Genomic DNA, 22,360 nt, shown 5'->3' on the forward strand with positions numbered 1-22,360 from the left:
ATATAGACATTTAAGGTAGAAAGTTTGACAATAGTTCAGAAGTTTGCCAACATTTTAGATGGAGACCTAATTTTGGAAAGGGTCTTCTAAAAATCTTTGAGTTTTCTTACCTTTTTTCCATCAAAGAAATAAAGATGCTTTTAAACTTCTCTTATACACCATAACCATGTTTTCCAACATCTCCTTCATTGCAGCCCAGGTAACATTGTACCTTTATAGTTAAGCTTTCCCCAGATGAATTCTTTCTTGACATTAGCTCTGACTACCCTATAAACCACTTCTATTGTTTACTTAAAAATGTTTTTTTTTAATCTGAGTATAATTGACACCCAATATTATATTAATTTCCAGTATTCAATATAAATGCCTTTTAAAAACACTAATAACCCATGGGGCACCTGGGTGGCTCAGTCCATTGGGTGTCGAACTCTTGATTTTGGCTTGGTTCATGGTCTCAGGGTCATGAGGTTGAGTCCATGTTGGGCTCTGTGCTCAGTGAGGGGTCTGCTTAGGATTCTCCCTCTCCCTCTGCCCCACACCCGAAAATAAATAAATTAATTAAAAAAAAAAAAAAACACCAATGCCCAGATCCTCACCCCCCCAAAGATTAGAATCCATGGGTGGGGCCAAGGCATCGTTTTGTTTAGGAATCTCCCCAGGTAATTGTAATAGACAATCATGCTTGAAAATCCATGGCTCAACATTTGCCTCACAGTTTAGCAGTGAAAAATTGCTGCCCACCACCCCACCTTTGTTGAGAGCCCAGCACACTTCTGTGTACACACGGGTTTTGACTAAAAAGACATCTTTTACCCTGTGACCATTTTATGAACCTTAATAGAGAACACTACTCAACTATCAGTTACTGACTTAGTGACTGAGTGTCTTTAGCCTAGAGAACAGCAAATGTTTTTTCTTTTTTAATATCTAAAGATAAATTTTTATAGGAGGGTCTAATCATAGCACTGTTGTCTCCCTCCCATATCTTTATTTTTTTCCCCAGGAAATAGACTAAAAGAAAGTCTGCTTTTGGAGTGAGCAGATGTAGACTGAAATCTCAGTTGTGCCCCCAAAGCAGCCTGCCCAGGTAAACGGCTCCATTCTGTCGAGTTTCAGCTTCCCGGGTGCAAGAAGAGGATAAATATCCCATCTGCAACATTGATTTGGGGATTAAATAAGGATGTGAATGTAAAATACCTGACACATGAGAAGTTTTCTAGGAGTATTGTTCTCTTCCCTAAAAAGATCTTATACTTTAAAACAGTAGTTTTCACCTTGAAGTTCTAGGAGCACAGAGCTCAGCGGCAGCTCCTCAGGAAACATGCTTAGGGTAAGTGAGAGGCTTCAGTTGAAAGAAAGAGCTCCAGTCCCCCAAATACAGGTTCCACCACAAGAGGTCCACCTAATCTATCTTCTTTAGTTATTTTGGCATGAGATGTCATGTAATGAAAAGAATTCTACTGAAGGGAAAAAAATGCATAAAGCCACTGGCTGAAGTTATTATGATGGCCACCACTTGGGTTTCTCTTTCACCATGCATATTCACTACAAAAGCCCATGTTGATTCATTTATGTCATTACTTATAATATTGGCTTTAACATTTGTTTTCACATGTTAAAAAAAATCATTTGGTACTCTGTACTTGGACCACAATAAAAGATCACTTTAAGGAAGTAACTCTTAGAAAGATTTATCATATAGTGAAGAAACCAGATGATAAATGACTCCAATGACCTATCTCTGATGAAGCCAACATACTGAACACTGAAGTGACAAGTAGAAGATTTATATGTAGATATGAATAAAATGTATAACAAATGTAGCATTTTTGAGGAATTTAAGGAGGCAATAGAACATAGCCGATACCAGGAAGAGAATAATTAAGGTAACTCAAGCAAGATGATTTCACAGAACATGCAATCTTTCCCTTAGTTCAACTATAAGAACTAGTGGGGTTAACAGTAGTCTGGAATTTCTATAGATACCAGCCTTTTGGTTGCTCATTGTTTCCCCACATCGCAGAGACTACATGACCTTCTTGCTGTTTCTAATTTAACAAATGTAATCACATTACTATAAACATAGTTGCTTATCATATTCATCCAAATTTCTGGAAAATATTAAGATTTATTGTCAAAGTAATGAGAACAAAAGAAATCGTGCCCTGAAATATCTTCTGTTGGGTATTTCCTGTTGCTTTCTGCATACTTTTTATTGGAGTCAGGGCTGCAGCTGAACCTCATTAATATTCTTTCCCAGTCTCCTCTCTCTCTCTCTCTCTCTTTCTCTCTCTCAGAATTGGGTGACTAAAATTACCAGGATAATTTCATCCTTTAATTCTTAATGGATCACCATAATGTTTTCTTTCTTGCTGCAGAGATCACTGGAGTCTTGAAATCCATCTTGGCATGCAGTGTAAGACGGTCTGCGGCAGCAAAGGCCATACAAGGGACAATTTAGCCAGAGGCAAGAAACAGCTCACCAAAATGTCAAATGGAAGCCTGGGTTGTTGAAATTTATTTGCATTTTGAAGACTACACAACTTGGGTTCCTGCAATGTGACGTCCATCATCAGTATTCATAGTGGCGAAGCGTGTTTTCTGTGGTCATCATTTTCAAAAGCAACTTTTCAATAAAAGAAGGGAGCACATTGCCTCTCTAATTAAACTGGCTTCTTAGAAGTGAAAAAAATGACATGCAACTTCTAACAATCTTGTTCCATATGATATTAACATTATTAGTCTACCACACAAATTTAAACCATTTTGTTTGTGGAACAGCCAGTGCCACGCAAGAACCAGGTAAATGCATTTAGATATTGTCAGATCAAGATAGCAAGTGATGTAGAAACTTCTATTAACTTCAAATTGGCCAGACTTCTATTCTCTTGGAAAACCACCAAGTCAAGTCCCTTCATTAAATTTCTTTCATGAAATAAACAAAGGAAGTGAAACTTCAGTTATCTAAAAACCATTTGGAGGTTAGTTTAATAGAATTTCCTTAACATGTTTATTGGCTATACTGCATGTCAGGTATGGGACTAGACTGGGAGGTAAAGGAGATCTCCTCAAGGAGATCGCCAACACATAAAGAGGGTGAGAACAGTGTGATCTTTGCTCAGATATAGGCACAGTGATGGAGGAGGGCATAGTAAAAGAATTGATTCGTTCTGGAACAACACATGTGGTCACACAAAAGATAGAGACGGAGCTGGGTGTTGAGAGATAAGAAAAGAGATGTGAGAAACAAAAAGGTAAGGGGAGTAAGGGATAGACCAAGTACTCTAGTCAGAGGGAAGAGAGACACAAGCACCGAGGAAAGCATAGTATAATGAAATGTTTGAAGAAGTGCAAATATGTCACAATTACAGGGGAGTGAAATCTGAGACTATAAATGGCAAGAATTAAGTTCACATATGGAGAAAAGTTCTTGCATGCCATGGAAGTCATTCCTTTGAATACCAGTGGTATAAAAACTTTTCCAATGACACGAAATTTGTTAAATGAAAAAAACAGGCAGTCCTCCAATATATGTAATTTTCATTTATATATGTAACTGTGTGTGAATTCCATACGGTAGTTTTAAAAACAAGAGTTTTATTTACAGCTGTCTCTCAAGTGTCCATGAGTGCATCTGGCACAGAAAGAACTAATAAATAGCTATTGAGTCTACAGTACTAAACACAAATAAAAATAAAAATTTTAAGGGCATGTGCTAAAGATGAAATAAAATGTAGCTTTAAGGGGTTTGGTAATCAGGATGGCTTTACACCACCATTAGCTTATATCTCAAAGTACAGTATTGCTGGGAGCCTCATCTATAATGATGACAGATGGAAATAAGTACTTTAAATGATCTTGATAATTTGAGCTTTTTGCCCACTATCTTTCCAAATCATACTAGGCTATCCTTCTGTTTTCCTTGTGATATGGCTGGGAGAAAACTTGTGTTAAGGGAAGAAGAAGGTATTTCAGCTCTATAATTTTTAATTGCTCTTTTGTGCTTCAATCAATGATTTCCTGAAGAAATTTTTTTAAGCACCTTGCCATTTTTTTTGAGATTTAGTAAAGATTAAGTAATAAAAATGACAAATTCATTTGCTAATAGGTATAAACTATACTTCATTGCAATACACTGAAAGTAAATGAAAGAAGGAGGGTGTCATCATCAATCAGCACTGTAGCAACCTAATGCTTGCCTCTGAATTCTTTCTGTGACCATATATGACCAGTGGAACTGAAGGAGGGTACCAGGGCCTAGCTACATATCATGTATCAATACAATGTAACAGATTTCTTTTTAAATATAAAAAATAAAGCATAAAGAATATAAATATTTTAATATTTTCTTCTTACACTCCAAAAGATTATTTTTCCCTCTGAGGTGCATGCACCCCCATTTAGAGACCATGGTTATGGGAATAGAAACTATGGAAATAAACCTAACATTGCAAGTGACATGTTTAGGCTTGAATGAGAAGAATGGCCCCGTTGCCAAATTTCCTAGACAGCTTTAAGTATGCATTTTAATTTTATTATATTGGATGGCTAGAAAACTACATAATATATACTTTAGATGTTTTTTATTTATTAGTCATTTTAAAGATTTTTTTATTTTATTTATTTGAGAGAGAGAGAGAGAAAGAGAGTTTGTGAGCTGGGAGAGGGGTAGAGGGAGAGAGAAATTTCAAGCAGACTCTATGCTGAGCACGAGCCCAACACAGGGTTCAATCCCATGACCCTGAGATTATGAGCTAAGCCAAAATCAAGAGTTGGATGCTTAATCACCCAGGCATCCCAGTGGTAGCTCTTTATAAAGAAAGGCTTGTTCACATTTCTTTTTCATTTACTAGGCGATTTGCACACTTCTAAATGTGCTGATTGGAACTCTTTGAAATTTGAGTGTATAAAAACAGGGAAAACATTGTCCCTGACATGAAAATTGAGGCCTGTTGAAAAGTAAGATAAAGAGGAAGGAAAGAAAGAGGGGGTAAGGATGGCCAATGTATATGAAATTTAGAACTGACCCTCATGACTGGAAGCGAGTCCTTCATGAAGTGATGGTTCAGATGTATAAGAGGTACCTGGGTTGATGGGCAAATACAGAACAGATTAAGTCTCATTTACAAGGTCAGAGAGATGGGACATGGCCACTGTCCTTGGCAAAGTGATGAAATGTTGGCAATACCCCCAGATGGGCAACTTCTACTCAGGGAGCTCCTAAGAGGAATTCGGGCTGAACTGATTCTCATATAAATCATTTTAATATAAAAAAATTATCTCTTTCACATGTAATTGGATACCCAGTGAATCAAGATTGTACTGATTCTCCTGACTATAAAGTTAGTCATCTATCTTTTATGCAGATTTGCATAGATACAAGAAATGTACCCAAAGTAATACAAATACATATATGCATCTGCTCAGAATTAGTGCATATTAGTATTTTATCCTACTTGGTTCAGACTTTTGTTAAAGAAATAAAATGTTATAGCTCAACTTCTCTTTGAAACCCTTCCCAGCTTCAAAATTGAGACACTGGGCTTCCTGCTAATAAGGGTAATTTGGAGTTTGAGAAATTAACCAGAAAAATAAGTATATATAACTATATTTTCATCCCAAATTCTAGGTTATGCTGCACAAAGGACAAAAGGAAGTATTACCAATTTCTTTTTATTATAGATTTGTTTTTCTTTTTCATCATGTAATAGTGCTTTTAAATGTCTCAGTAGATACCCATTAGCTCTGCTTGAGGGATAACAGTACATTTTCTTTGGCACACACATTATGGGTAAGGAGTTTCTACAGTTGTGTTTAATGAATTCACATAGTTTTAGTACGTGACAAGGGAGGGCCCAAACTGAGTAACCACAGGAGAAATAAAGGATTGAACCATTCTAACTGCTATTCTTTTTCACTTACAGAAACACAGAATGTCAGATACAGATATTTTGGAGGTAGAGTTTGGTTGTGGACACACTGTTTTTATTTCCCATATTTCTTTTCTCTTGGATCATAAAACAGGACTGGCACCCTTTGATTCTTGGGCATCAGACATGGAGACAGAGGTCTGTGTGCAGAGTGTCATTCAACAGTGCCTTGGGAACCTCCCGGAAGGAAGTGCAGGAGGCAGGCATGGGCAGAGAGAGAACTGAACTGTGATGCTGGTACAAGAGGGGCCTTTCTTGAGCCCACTGAGCTCATGGGAGCAGGCATGGCCCTTCACAACTGTTCTCATTTGGGGAAGGAGGTAAGAAGAGCTGCCGAAGGGGAGAGATAACAGCCTTCAGCTGGGCAGTTGTTCATGGTCTAGGGTTACTTGTGGAGACCACCTCAGGTGTGTACTTTCAGCTGGCAATGCTCCCAGCATCCGGGGAATGAGGGTCTCAGGCCTGGAGAGGGACTGTGGGTGCCTCACCATTCCTGTGCCCACTTGTGCCTGTGGCATACATAAATAATGCAGAGCAGACACAATGGCACACATGTTCTTTTTTTTTTAAGATTTTATTTATTTATATGACACAGGGAAAGAGAGTGAGTACATGTAGGGGTAGCAGGAGGCAGAGGGAGAGGCAGGCTCTTGCTGAGCAGAGAGCCCAACGTGGGGCTCGTCCCAGGACCTTGGCATCATGACCTGAGCCCAAGGCAGACACTTAACTGACCGAGCTGCCCAGGTGCCCCGGCATAAGTGTTCTTAAGAGATACTTATTCCACTTCATCAGCGACAACCATCCAAATTTAGGCCACTTTGTTTCTTTGCAAAGAAATATGTTATTCTTAGTAGTAAAATTTTCTTTTTAAAAACGATTTATTTATTTGACACAGAGAGAGACAGCAAGAGAGTGAACATAAGGAGGAGGAGTGGGAGAGGGAGAAGCAGGTTTCCCACTGAGCAGGAAGCCTGATTCAGGGCTCCAGCCCAGGGCTGGTCCTGGGATCATGACCCCAGCAGAAGGTAGATGTTTAACAGCTGAGCCACCCAGGCCCCTGTAGTAAAATTTTCTAAACGATATGAATATTTTCCTATCTTTTACATTAAGCAATTAAACTATTCAAGGATGTATTTAAGAACCATTTCAGAGGGGATATGAAAAACTCAGAAGTCATGCTCACTCCCTAGAAACAACAATTTAATTTGACAGATTAAATACACAGACATAGAACATTTAGGAAACAATTACATAGCCATGCATAAAGGAATGCGTAATAATGTTCTAAGAATGAAAATGTGGACAAAATCATTGGCAGAAGTTTCCAGACTGGATTGGTGACTGCCCTGGTGGAGAAACATCATTGGTAAAAGCACAAGGTGAGTGTTTTCCTCATATTTCTCTAAGGACACGGTTCTTAGGTAAAAGGCAGTTGCTACCACATTATATACTAAGTTCTTTTCGTAATTGCCTGGGGTATCAAAAGCTATAAGAAGGAAAAAGGAACAAATAGATAAATTACAGATTTCCAAATTTTTATAGTTGGCTGAAACTTCATTTAAATGACCTTGCAATACTAAGACTTAGGTGACAATCTAGATTAATTTCTCTGTGTAGTTCTGTATGTATAATGTAGCATATATACACCACACCTATCATTTTTGTGTTTATGAGAATAGAGTGTAGTCCTGTTCCAGCAGAACTGGCCATTCTGGTGAAAAACACCTGGGCCATATTATTTCCCATCTTTCTCAGATGTACAGATATTATCTGTATATGATGGCTTATGATGCCAACCATTTCATAAGTTTAGAAAGGAAAGAACTAAATTTAAAAATGCTAATGTGGTAGTTCTTTAGGATTTTATAAGCATGACTAGGAAGCTGATATATTTATTAATTTATTTATTTATCAAGTAAAGCATTTGAATACATGCATTATATGGTATCAAAAGGCACAGGCAAGAATAGATTTTGTTTTTAAAGTTCCTTTGAAAGTTAAAGTCTGAAGTTCATAGGAAAATTTACCCATCAAGTAGAATTTTCTGTAAAATAAAGTTACAAATGAGAGGTAGACAGGTCCATACCTGTTGAACTAACAGAACTCTGTTTCATTAGCCCTAACTTTGCACCAATGATTTTGCCAAAGTCCTTGTCCCATAGGGAGTTGTGCCCCTAGAGGTGTTGCAGAAGTCTGGTGGCAGGAGAGGAAAAAGGATCTCATGGTGGAGAGACAAAGTTCTACAGTGAGGGAACAGAGGTGAGTAGTGAAGGATGAATGTCTGTTTAATTTATTAATGGTGTTTTGACCTACAGATTGAGTTTCCACATGTTAATGGTATTTCAGGATAATGTTCTAAATAAACAACTTTTTATTTCAATTCAGTATTTTCTCACTTGCCCATGCAGTTTCACAATATTTCTTTACTTCTTTGTCTTTATTCGTGCTTTCTCTTGATCTGTACTTATTGCCTAAGCAACATTACTGCAACAATACAAGATATCAAGTAGGAGAAAAATTTATTCACAATGTGCTCATGCTGACATACCAACTACTTTCATTTTCCCACCTCTTTTCCAGTTTGTCCATATGTAAACATTGTTGTAACCAACACAGAGATACTCCTGTGCTCTGGTCTTTTTCACTTGACGTTGTATCATATCTTATGAGTCTTCATCTTTTCCCCTTTAGCACAAAAAAAAAAAAAAAAGAAAGAAAGGAAAGAAAGAAAAGAAGAGAAGAGAAAAGGAAAGAAAGAAAAGAAGCACTTGGTCTTCTGGATTCCATATTGAATGCCCAGGATTGTAAACCTCTGTCCTGGGCATCAAAATTCCATGTAGCTTCCTTTAGAGAAGGGGCTCTTTGCATCACCTCTGAGAGTGAACCTCTGTCGATGTCTCTCCAGTTAGAAGCCAATGACTTTCCATTCTCTTAAAAGTGCAAAGAAAGTGCACTTTCTTGCAGATTACTTTTGGGCTGATTTTCTTTTTCAGTGTTCTAAAATTCATTATTTATGCCTCACACCCAGTGCTCCATGCAATACGAGCCCTCCATAATACCCACGACCAGGCTCACCCAACCCCTTAACCCCCTCCCCTCCAAAACCCTCAGTTTGTTTCTCAGAGTCCACAGTCTGTCATGGTTTGTCTCCCCCTCTGATTTCCCCCAACTCACTTCTCTCCATCTCCCAATGTCCTACATGTTATTCCTTATGCTCCACAAGTAAGTGAAACCATATGATAATTGACTCTCTCTGCTTGACTTATTTTACTCAGTGTAATCTCCTCCAGTCCCATCCATGTTCCTGATGGAGGCATAATACTCCATTGTATATATGGACCATATCTTCTTCATCCATTCATCTGTTGAAGGGCATGTTGGCTCTTTCCACATTTGGTAAAATGTGGCTATTGCTGCTATCAACATTGGGGTACCAATAGCCTTTCTTTTCACTACATCTGTATCTTTGGGGTAAATACCCAGTATTGCAATTGCAGGGTCATAGGGCAGCTCTATATTTAATTTCTTAAGGAATCTCCACACTGTTTTCCAAAGTGGCTGCACCAACTTGCATTCCCACCAACAGTGTAAGCGGGTTCCCCTTTCTCCACATCCTCTTCAGCACTTATTGCTTACTGCCTTGTTAATTTTGGCCATTTTAACTGGTTGGAGGTGGTATCTCAATATGGTTTTGATTTGAGTCTCCCTGAAGCAGTGATAAAAAGCCTCCTAAAAAACAAGAGCTCAGGACCTGACAGATTCCCTGGAGAATTCTACCAAACATTCAAAGAAGAAATAATACCTATTCTTCTGAAGCTGTTTCAAAAAATAGAAACAGAAGGAAAACTTCCAGACACTTTTTATGAAGCCAGCATCACCCTGATGCCCAAACCAGGCAAAGACCCACCAAAAAGGAGAATTTCAGACCAATATCCCTGATGAATATGGATGCTAAGATTGTCAACAAGATCCTAGCTAATAGGAGATCCAACAGTACATAAAAAAGATGATCTGCCATGACCAGGTGGGATTTATCCATGGGATGTAAGAGTGGTTCAACATTCGCAAATCAATCAATGTGATAGAACAAATCAATAAGAGAAGAGAGAAGAACCACATGGTCCTCTCAATTGATGCAGAAAGAGCATTTGACAAGATATAGCATCCTTTCCTGATTAAAACCCTTCAAAGTACAGGGATAGAGGGTACATTCCTCAACTTCATAAAAGATATCTATGAAAAACCCACAGTGTATATCATCTTCAATGGGAAAAGCTGACAGACTTCCCTTTGAGATAAGGAACACAATAAGGATATCCACTCTCACCACTCTTGTTCAACATAGTACTAGAAACCCTAGCAACAGCAATCAGACAACAAAAAGAAATAAAAGGTATTCAAATTGGCAATGAGAAGTCAAATTCTCTTTCTTTACAGATGACATAATCCTTTATATGGAAAACCCAAAAGACTCCACCCCCAACTACTAGAACTCATATAGTAATTCAGTAATGTGGCAGGATACAAAAATCAATGTACAGAAATCAGTTTCTTTCTTATACACTAACAATGAAAATACAGAAAAGGAAATTAGAGAATCGATTCCATTTACTATAGCACCTTGAACCATAAGATACCTGGGAATAAACCTAACCGAAAAGGTAAAGGATCTATACTCAAGGAACTAGAGAACACTCATGAAAGAAATTGAAGAAGAAAGAAAAAGATGGAAAAGCATTCCATGCTCATGGATCAGAAGAATGAAAATTGTTAAAATGTCCATATTGCCCAGAGCAATTTATACTTTCAATGCCATCCTGATCAAAATTCCATGAGCATTTTTCAAAATGCTCTAACAAACAATCCTAAAATTTGTATGGAACCAGAAGAGACCCTGAATTGCTAAGGAAATGTTGGGGGGGGGAAAAAAAGCTGGGGGCATCATGTTCCCTGATTTCAAGCTTTACTACAAGGCTGTGATCACCAAGACAGCATGGTACGGGCATAAAAACAGACACATAGACCAGTGGAACAGAGTAGAGAGCCAAGATATGGACTCTTACCTCTATGGTCAAATAATTTTTAACAAAGAAGGAAAATTACACAGTGGAAAAAAGACAGTTTCTTCAATAAATGGTGCTGGGAAAATTGGACAGCTATATGTAGAAGAATGAAACTTGATCATTCTCTTACACCATACACAAAGATAAACTCGAAATGGATAAAAGGCCTCAATGTGAGGCAGGAATCTATCAAAATCCTAGAGGAGAACATAGGCAATAGCAATAGGCAACATCAGCCACAGCAACTTCTTTCAAAATATGTCTCCAAAGGCAAAGGAAACAAAAGCAAAAATGAACTTTTGGGACCTCATCAAGATCAAAAGCTTCTGCACAGCAAAGGAAATAGTCAACAAAATGAAGAGGAAACCCACGGAATGGGAGAAGACATTCACAAATGACACTACAGACTAAGGGCTGATATCCAAGATCTGTAAAGAACTCCTCAAACTCAACACCCAAAAAACAGATAATCACGTCCAAAAATGGGCAGAAGACATGAACAGACACTTCTCCAAAGAAGACATACAAATAGCTAACAGACACATGAAAAAATGCTCATCATCATTAGACACTAGGGCTGCTTGTTCTTTTAACTGTCATTGAAATTTCAAGGTAATTTCAAGTTTTATACTTGAAACACATATCAACTGTTTCCCTTAGTGTGGTGCCTGGAATATGTAGTAGGCGCTCAATAAATACTTATTGAATAAACCGTATCACTCATACAGGATCACATTATATGTATCTATATATTTATAGAGCTAGATATATAATATCTGTATCTATATATCTATATCTATTATATATATTTACCTTAGCAATTAGCAATAATCGCACCTCGGATAAACCTCATTGGCTACGATACTGCCGCTGCGCAAAGCTGTATATTTACCTTAGCAAAAGAAAGTTTTCATAATGTATTTCCAAATGAAAAGTGTATGCTTGGTGTGCCTGGGTGGTTCAGCCCTTAATCATCTGCCTTTGTCTCAGGTCATGATCCCAGAGTCCTGGGATCAAGCCCTGCATCTGCCTCCCTGCTGGGTGGGAAGCCTGCTTTCCCTCTCTTAGTCCCCTTGCTTGTGTTCCCTCTCTTTCTGTGTCTCTCTCTGTCAAATAAATAAATAAAATCTTAAGAAAACAAAGTGCGTGCTTATCTAGAAAAACTCCTAAAAAGTAGAAATCATAGTGTTTTAAAATATATTTTAAAGAATGATGCTCTTTATTATCTCACTTGCTTTATCTCTTTTAAAGCTTCATAACAACCTGTGCTCCTGGTATCAATACCTATCATATAGATGAATAAGGCTCAGAGAAATAAGAAACTTTTCTAAGATCACCCAATTAATAAGTAAGTGTTCGAGCTAAATTCTGGACACTGCCTTTCTGTGTTCATGTAATATATTTCCAGTATCCACAGTCTGGTTTTCAGTTTTAGATACATAAAGATCAGAATGCTATGAAAAAGACTGCTTCTAGGTGTCCCTTTAAGTGTTATTTGTAGGGTGCCTGGGTGGCTTAGTCAGTTAAGCGTTTGCCTTCGGCTCAGGTCATGATCCCAGGGTTCTGGGATGCCCACTCAGTGGGAATCTCCTTCTCTCTCTGCTGCCCCCACCCCTTGCTTATGTGCTCTCTGTTTGTCAAATAAATAAAATCTTTAAAAAGTGTATTATTTGTGTTTGCTATGAAGTGGGAGGTGTCAGCAGTGGTGGTTCACCCTTGGGGATGTCTTGATTTCACCTTAGTGGCTGACACCAGTTAACCCTGGGATTTTCTCAACTGGCTTTTAGTATGGATTTGAATTCTTTGGGTTATCTAGTCACTATAAAGTGTTCGTGCCTGGTTAGGTTACCTATCTTCTCAGAAAACTACAGAGAAAATGATAGTTCTATAATAATGGTATATGACGTAGAGGAGGGGTATCATGGGTACTGCCTTAAGAATCCCTAAAAACTACAAGGTTGGAATACAATATAATCAGGCAAAAGGAAATATAATAAAGTGAAATCAACTGCTCTGCTACAACTCTTTAACAAGAAAGGAATGAAAGAATGTAGTCCTTGACTATAGACAGAAAAATATTTTTTAAAAATATTTGTCTTAAAAAATATTTGCCTTACACTAACTCAGTGGCTTGTAATTTCTAGAATGAATTCTAATGTCTTATGGAATTCTATGGATATATTTTACTCCCATCCATTTTGAGGAAATTGTAATATTGATATATTTAGACATCAAACAAAACATATAACATTAAAATAAACATGAATATTCCTTAGAATTTCAGCTTTTATAAAATATTGGCTGTTGATAGTTATAATTTAATCTGTATAACATTAACACTAGTAATAATAATGGAATTTTTTTCCAGCCACATTTGGATCTAAAACATCTACTAGGTAACTGTCATCCTCTTCAAATCACTGGAGTATTTTAACATTAGCTAAGCATTACTAAAAATATTTCTGAGAAATTTTATTCCACTTCATAGGCTTAGTGTGTCTGTCAAAAACATTAAATATCTGGACACTATAGCAGCATTCCATCTTAGAATCAGAAATCAATCTTAGAAAATATGATCTTGTACTCATGATGTGATACAATAATTTCAGAGCATAGAAATATTCTATGGATCCATAAGTACCAAAATGAGACAATTTAAAATGAAACTGAATGTTTCTTTTAATGATAACATCAGCTTATTTTATGCTATTCAAAATATTTACATATTAGAATGAAGCAAGATTAATACAAACCAGTAAGATGGAATTAAAATGTTTATCTATATTTGTATATCTCATGAACAGTGATTCTCATCTGCCAATATCCTACGATATTCACTAGCAAAGTTATAAAAATTTGGAACACAAATCTGTAGATTTAAAGATACAAATGCACTGAAAATATGTTAGATTTGCAAAAAAAAAAAAAACCACACACATAGATCTGTGAAAGTAGTTGTGTAAGAGCTAATAATTAAATGGAAGACAGAGACTTGCAAAGTAACAAATTCATATTCTATGATTCTTTTACACATCTGTCGGAGAGCCTAAACTTGAGTATTTACATGACCATCCTTAGAGTTGTTAGGGCTTCTTGCTATTTGTGCCAAGTGATAATGTGTTTGAAGCTTGTATAAGTCTACAAGAATTTAGATGTCTCATTTCCATCCACAAAAAAGTTAGCTTGGTCAATTTTATCACAAGCTTATTTGTGTAAATGACCCCTCATGGGAGTTTACATCTCTTGCAATATTATCACCTCCACTTTACAGATAAAAAATGAAGGGTTGAAAATGGAATTGATAAAATTTTGTAGAAATTTTCAAATATACTAATTTTCAAATATACTAAGGTTTATAACTTAATTTTCAAATTTACTAATGTTTCTTCTTTGCTATCTCTAAGGCATAAAGTGTCCATGCCTTAGTATAGACTGGAATAGTATAACTTGATAAGATTAAAGATATCTGTTTTTTCAGATTTTCAAGTGGTCTCTTTTTTTTAATCTTTTTAATTTTTTATTAACATATAATGCATTATTAGCCCCAGGGGTACAAGTCTGTGAATAGCCAGGTTTACACACTTCACAGCATTCCCCATAGCACATACCTTCCCCAACGTCCATAACCCAACTTTACTACCTTCCTTAAATAGAGGATTTCTTTTTTACAAACAACTTTGAAAAAATGTACGCATGAGTTAGTAAAAAAGGGACAAACTCCATTTTCAGAGTTAAGGTTAGATATTAATTGAAACAAATATATCAAAATAGTTACACTATGTGTAAATTAGTGAGTAGGAATTAACTGTGTCTAATTTGGGTAGGGGAATTTTGCAATGTAAAAAGAAATGTTCAGCTAATATTATAAAGTGTACAGCAACTTAACACGATAGGTATACAACTAAAGGTAAACTGATAAGCACGGATAGGTGTGAGTCAGACTGAATAGTGATCAGAAGAACAAATAAATCAGAGTGAATAACCTCAGCAGAAAGGGCACATACTTTCATTTCACTTGGGTAAGTATGTAGGAATAAACAGGCTGAGTCATATTTCATTTTTTTAAAAGAAACTGTCAAATTGTTTTCCAAAGTGGTTGTACCATTTTACATGCCCATGAGCAGCATATGAGGGTTCCAGTTTCTCTGTATCTTTGATAAGACTTGGAATGTCAGCCATTCTAATAGGTGTGCAGTAGTACCTAATTATGGTTTTAGTTTGCTCATGATTAATAATGTTGAGTATCTTTTGCTAAGTTTATTTGCTATCTTTATAGTTTCTTTCATCAAGTTCTTGTTAAAAAACTTGAACAGATATGTGATTTGAAATATTTTCTCCTAGTCTGTTTCTTGTCTTTTCATTCTCTTAACTCAGTATTTTAAAGTTGTGGACATAAATGCTCATAGAAGCTTTATTTGTAATAACAAATATCAAGTTATTGTTATTGTAATAACAAAAATCAAGTAACAATCCAACTATACATCAGTAAGTGAGGGGATAAACAATTGTGGTATCCAAACACCAGGATATTTTCCAGCAATAAGAAAGAATTAATTGTTGATATAAGTAACAACATGGATAATCCTCAAAATAATTATGCTGAGTGAAAAAAGGCAGAAAAAAATAGTACATGCATTGTGATTTCATTTATACAAAATAACAGTAATGTAAGGTAATCCATGGTGACAGAAAACAGAAAATTGGTTTCCTCAAAATAAGGGGATAACAGGTGACAAGGATTACATTCAGACACAAAGAAATTTTTGAGAGAAATGGATACATTCATTATCTTGCTTATAATGATAGTGTCATGGGTTTATACTTACACCCAAACTCAATGAATTGTACACGTTAAATATGTATGTCAATTATACCTCAATAAAGCTGTTTTAAATATGTAGCAGAAAATTTGCATTATACTCTATTTGTGTTCTTAATTAAGTTATTTTTAAAAAGTAAAGAAAAAAGAACAAAGCAAAGAAAATCATAGAGTACATAACATTCCATGAAAAGTTACATTACATCTCATTTATACTTTTATGATACCATTTGACTCATTATTTTTTTTTTTTAAAGATTTTATTTATTTATTTGACACAGAGAGACTCAGCGAGAAAGGGAACACAAGCAGGGAGAGTGGGAGTAGGAGAAGCAGGCCTCCTGCTGAGCAGGGATCCCAATGCGGGGCTCGATCCCAGGACCCCAGGATCACGATCTGAGTCAAAGGCAGATGCTTAATGACTGAGCCACCCAAGCAACCCCCATTTGGCTCATTCTAAGGCAAAACATGACCAGTGTAATATTTTACCCTTCCCTTTTAAACTTTAAGATGACTAAAATTCCATTCTGGAAGTTTCAATTTAGACAACAATGTATCATGAAATTCTCAATATTTATACTGACTGTAAAAAGAACATATTATGAAAACATTAGTTTTCATTGAAAACATAATAAATTCTGCCCTTGGCAAGGCATGTAATTAAAAGTGTAAAAAAATTGCCACCACCAGGCATTAATTTTATGTGTCAGATCATGCAAAAAAATAGTAATTTGTTTTTTCAGTTTTCTGATTAAAATCAAAGGATATTAATTAAGGACAAAGCAAGGTAAAACAGGTCAGTGGGATCATTTTGGGAACGGTTATAAATTTCACTTAATGTTATTGGCACATCTTCTGGTTTCGTGGCCCTTGAAATATACAGCATAATTCTCAACACTGAGCTAAACAAAATCAGACTCTAACAGAGGGCAGCAGGTGGGTTCCAATGGATCCGCTGGGAGTAGCAAAAATTTACATCTCACCACTAAAAACAACTGGACAGACCAGGATGGTTCTCTAAATCTCTATTCCCATTAGTTCTCTTTGTTAGATAACCCTGTAAAAGTAAAATGGGTTACTGTCCTGGCTCCATTAGCCCTTTGTTCTTACATTTCCCCCCTCAAATGGATCATCTTTTCATTTGTTTTCCAGCTATATTGTGTGTGTTAATGGAAATAAATAATTTTCTTCCTGCATTACTGTGCAGTCTTATGTGATCTTTCTTGTCATCCCCCCGATCTGTATCTTCTGTTCATTTGCTGCTTCAAAACAGTCTGGAATATTTAAAATAATGATTAAAATTTCTGCCACTGCAGAGGATAAAGAAAAAGAAATTCTGTAGGGGCTGTTTGCTCTATTCAAAAGTTGCTAATTTAGATTTTTACTTTGCAACACACCTCTTTGAGTTGCTCTGTAGATAATTGTGGGTATGTAACTATCAAATGATTATAACTTAGTAAATTTCCTTTAGCATTTTAGTATTCCTCAAAAGAGAGTTTTGAAGAGTTTATATGTGTTCTGAAGATACAGTGAACATTTAGTGACTGTGCAAATTACTTCCTAATAATTAAGATATGCTTCAATATGAATAAAGGAAACATCTTCATTTGGGTTAAGAACACAAAGATCAAAATGTCTTCTGCTGTAATAAACTTATTTTAGAAAGAGTTCTAGGGTAATAGAAAGTGTGTGAAGACAGTACAAAGTCCCCATATACTCTATATCGTTTCCCATATTGTCTATATTTCACATTATTGTGATACATTTGTCACAACTAATAAACCAATATTGACACATTATTAACTAAACTACTTGGAAAGGAAAATATCAAGTGCAGCCCCCATTTATAAAGTTACACATACATAATAAATACACTTACATAAAATCCAGATTCTCTTAGGTATTTACCCAAGGAAAATGAAAACATGTGTCCACACATATATTTGTATATGAATGTCCATAATAGCTGAATCAATCATAGGACCCAAATGTCCATCAACATGTGAATAGGTAAACAAAATGTGAACTATCTATATAATGGGATACTACTCTAATAAAAAGAAACAAACTACTGGTGCATACAACATGGGTAGATTTCAGGCATTATGCTAAATTAAAGAAAGTGAATATAGAGTTGCATAAGATGTTACTAGAAAAGGCAAAGTCTTAGTGACTGAGAGCAAATCTGAGTTTGCCAGGACTAGGGTTGGTGGGAGGAAATGGACTACAATGTGGTAGAAGGGAAGATGTACACATGGATATATTTTTTCCCAAATTCATCAACTTGTACAATTAAAATTGGTGAATTTTACTGTATATAAATTTTACCTCAATAAACTAAGTGAAAATAAGTGGAATGGATTTGATGGTAAAGCAAGTTTCTAAGACTTAAACAGCTTGACCAAATTTTAAGTTCACTATTCTTTAAACAGAAATAATGTTTAGTAAAAATCAGTAACAAGTAATTGCTTGTGGTAAATAAAGCTTCTTGAATTAATGTCAAAATAGAAAAGTCTGTTCATATTCAAAGAAAGCCTTGAAATAGCACCAAGTAAACTGACACGTAGTAAAATTGGCAAAAAGAAGTAAACACTACACCAGTGTATTAGGAAAGCTAAGGTTTTTCACAAGATTCAAATCAGGTTTTAAAATTAAATATATGGTTTTGAGCCCATTACTGGAATGTTTAGGCTTTTGCCTTCCTTTGATTTATATAGTATTGGACACCTATAATGAAAATAAAATTTCAGAACAAGAATTGCATAAAATCGGGAGGAGTCAAGATGGCGGAGAAGTAGCAGGCTGAGACGACATCGGGTAGCAGGAGATCAGCTAGATAGCTTATCTAACCATTGTGAACACCTATAAATCCAACGGGAAATCGAAGAGAAGAAGAGCAACAATCCCAGAAACAGAAAATCGATCACTTTCTGAAAGGTAGGACCTGCGGAGAAGTGAATCCAAAGCGACGGGAAGATAGACCCTGGGGGGAGGGGCCGGCACCCGGCAAGCGGCGGAGCGACGGAGCACAAAACCGGGACTTTTAAAAGTCGGCTCCACTGGGAGACATCGCTCCAGAGGCTAAACTGGGGGGAAACCCAGGCGGGGTCAGCATAACCCCAGGACCCGCGGGGTCACAGAAGGACTGGGGGTGTCTGAGTGCCGCAGAGCTCGCAGGTATTAGAGCGGGGAAGCCGGCTATAGCGACAAAGCCGAGGAGTGAGCTCTAAGCCCGGGGTTACCTTGTGCCGGTCGCAGGCTGGGTGGGCTCGGAGCGCGGCCGGAGGCCGCGGAGACAAAAGCGACCCGGCGCTTTTCTCCAGCTCCAACAATTGACTGCTTTCCTCGAGGCGCGACCGCAAGCCAGGGAGGCGGGGCTATTGGGCGCTTTGCTCTGGGAGCGCACTGAGGAGCGGAACCCCAAGCTCTGGGCTCCTCCGGGCCGAGAGATTGGGAGGCCGCCATCTTCATTCCCGTCCTCCGGAACTCTACGGAAAGCGCTCAGGGAACAAAAGCTCCCGAAAGCGAACCCGAGCGGATTACTTAGCCCGGCCCCTGGCAAGGGCGGTGCAATTCCGCCTGCGGCAAAGACACTTGAGAATCACTACAACAGGCCCCTCCCCCAGAAGATCAACAAGAAACCATCCAAAACCAACTTCAGTCACCAAGAACAGCGGAATTCCACAGCAGGAGAAAGCAAATCCTACCTGGACAAAATGACAAGGCGGAAAAACTCACCTCAAAAAAAAGAACAAGAGGCCGTACCGAAGGCTGGAGACCTAATCAATACAGACATAGGTAGCATGACAGATCTAGAGTTCAGAATGACAATTCTCAAGGTTCTAGCCGGGCTCGAAAAAGGCATAGAAGATATTAGAGAAACCCTCTCCGGAGAGATAAAAGCCCTTTCTGGAGAAATAAAAGAACTAAAATCTAACCAAGTTGAAATCAAAAAAGCTATTCATGAGGTGCAATCAAAAATGGAAGCTCTCACTGCCAGGATAAATGAGGCAGAAGAAAGAATTAGTGACATAGAAGACCAAATGACAGAGAATAAAGAAGCTGAGCAAAAGAGAGACAAACAACTACTGGAACACGAGGAGAGGATTCGAGAGATAAGTGACACCATAAGACGACACAACATTAGAATAATTGGGATTCCAGAAGAAGAAGAAAGAGAGAGGGGAGCAGAAGGTATATTGGAGACAATTATTGGAGAGAATTTCCCTAATATGGCAAAGGGAACAAACATCAAAATCCAGGAGATGCTAAGAACGCCCCTCAAAATCAATAAAAATAGGTCCACACCTCGTCACCTGATAGTAAAATTTACAAGTCTTAGCGACAAAGAGAAAATCCTGAAAGCAGCCCGGGAAAAGAAGTCTGTAACATACAAGGGTAAAAACATTAGATTGGCAGCGGACCTATCCACAGAGACCTGGCAGGCCAGAAAGAACTGGCATGATATATTCAGAGCACTAAACGAGAAAAACATGCAGCCAAGAATACTATATCCAGCTAGGCTATCATTGAAAATAGAAGGAGAGATAAAGAGCTTCCAGGACAAACAAAAGCTGAAAGAATTTGCAAACACCAAACCAGCTCTACAGGAAATATTGAAAGGGGTCCTCTAAGCAAAGAGAGACCCTAAAAGTAGTAGATCAGAAAGAAACAGAAACAATATACAGTAACAATCATCTTACAGGCAATACAATGGCACTCAATTCATATCTCTCAATAGTTACCCTGAATGTTAATGGGCTAAATGCCCCAATCAAAAGACACAGGGTATCAGAATGGATAAAAAAACAAAACCCATCAATATGCTGCCTACAAGAAACTCATTTTAGACCCGAAGACACCTCCAGATTTAAAGTGAGGGGGTGGAAAACAATGTACCATGCTAATGGACATCAGAAGAAAGCTGGGGTGGCAATCCTTATATCAGATCAATTAGATTTTAAGCCAAAGACTATAATAAGAGATGAGGAAGGACACTATATCATACTCAAAGGGTCTGTCCAACAAGAAGATCTAACAATCTTAAATATCTATGCCCCTAACATGGGAGCAGCCAACTATATAAACCAATTAATAACAAAATCAAAGAAATACATCGACAGTAATACAATAATAGCAGGGGACTTTAACACTCCCCTCACTGAAATGGACAGATCATCTAAGCAAAAGATCAACAAGGAAATAAAGGCCTTAAATGACACACTGGACCAGATGGACATCACAGATATATTCAGAACATTCCATCCCAAAGCAACAGAATATACATTCTTCTCTAGTGCACATGGAACATTCTCCAGAATAGACCACATCCTGGGTCATAAATCAGGTCTCAATCGGTACCAAAAGATCGAGATCATTCCCTGCATATTTTCAGACCACAATGCTCTGAAGCTCGAACTCAATCACAAGAGGAAATTTGGAAAGAACGCAAATACATGGAGACTAAACAGCATCCTTCTAAAAAATGAATGGGTCAACCAGGAAATTAAAGAAGAATTGAAAAAATTCATGGAAACAAATGATAATGAAAACACAACAGTTCAAAATCTGTGGGACACAACAAAGGCAGTCCTGAGAGGAAAATATATAGCAGTGCAAGCCTTTCTCAAGAAACAAGAAAGGTCTCAAATACACAACCTAACCCTACACCTAAAGGAGCTGGAGAGAGAACAACAAAGAAAGCCTAAACCCAGCAGGAGAAGAGAAATCATAAAGATCAGAGCAGAAATCAATGAAATAGAAACTAAAAAAACAATAGAACAAATCAACAAAACTAGGAGCTGGTTCTTTGAAAGAATTAATAAGATTGATAAGCCCCTGGCCAGACTTATCAAAAAGAAAAGAGAAAGGACGCAAATAAATAAAATCATGAATGAAAGAGGAGAGATCACAACCAACACCAAAGAAATACAAACAATTATAAGAACATACTACGAGCAACTCTATGGCAACAAATTTGACAACCTGGAAGAAATGGATACATTTCTAGAAATGTATAAACTACCACAACTGAACCAGGAAGAAATAGATAACCTGAACAGACCCATAACCAGTAAGGAGATTGAAACAGTCATCAAAAATCTCCAAACAAACAAAAGTCCAGGACCAGACGGCTTCCCAGGGGAATTCTACCAAACATTTAAAGAAGAATTAATTCCTATTCTCCTGAAACTGTTCCAAAAAATAGAAATGGAAGGAAAACTTCCAAACTCATTCTATGAGGCCAGCATCACCTTGATCCCAAAACCAGACAAGGATCCCACCAAAAAAGAGAATTACAGACCAATATCCTTGATGAACACAGATGCGAAAATTCTCACCAAAATACTGGCCAATAGGATCCAACAGTACATTAAAAGGATTATTCACCACGACCAAGTGGGATTTATTCCAGGGCTGCAAGGTTGGTTCAACATCCGCAAATCCATCAATGTGATACAATACATTAATAAAAGAAAGAGTAAGAACCATATGATACTCTCAATAGATGCTGAAAAAGCGTTTGACAAAGTGCAGCATCCCTTCCT

Source organism: Martes martes, assembly GCF_963455335.1.
Source record: "Martes martes genome assembly, contig: scaffold_99, whole genome shotgun sequence".
Classification (NCBI taxonomy): domain Eukaryota; kingdom Metazoa; phylum Chordata; class Mammalia; order Carnivora; family Mustelidae; genus Martes; species Martes martes.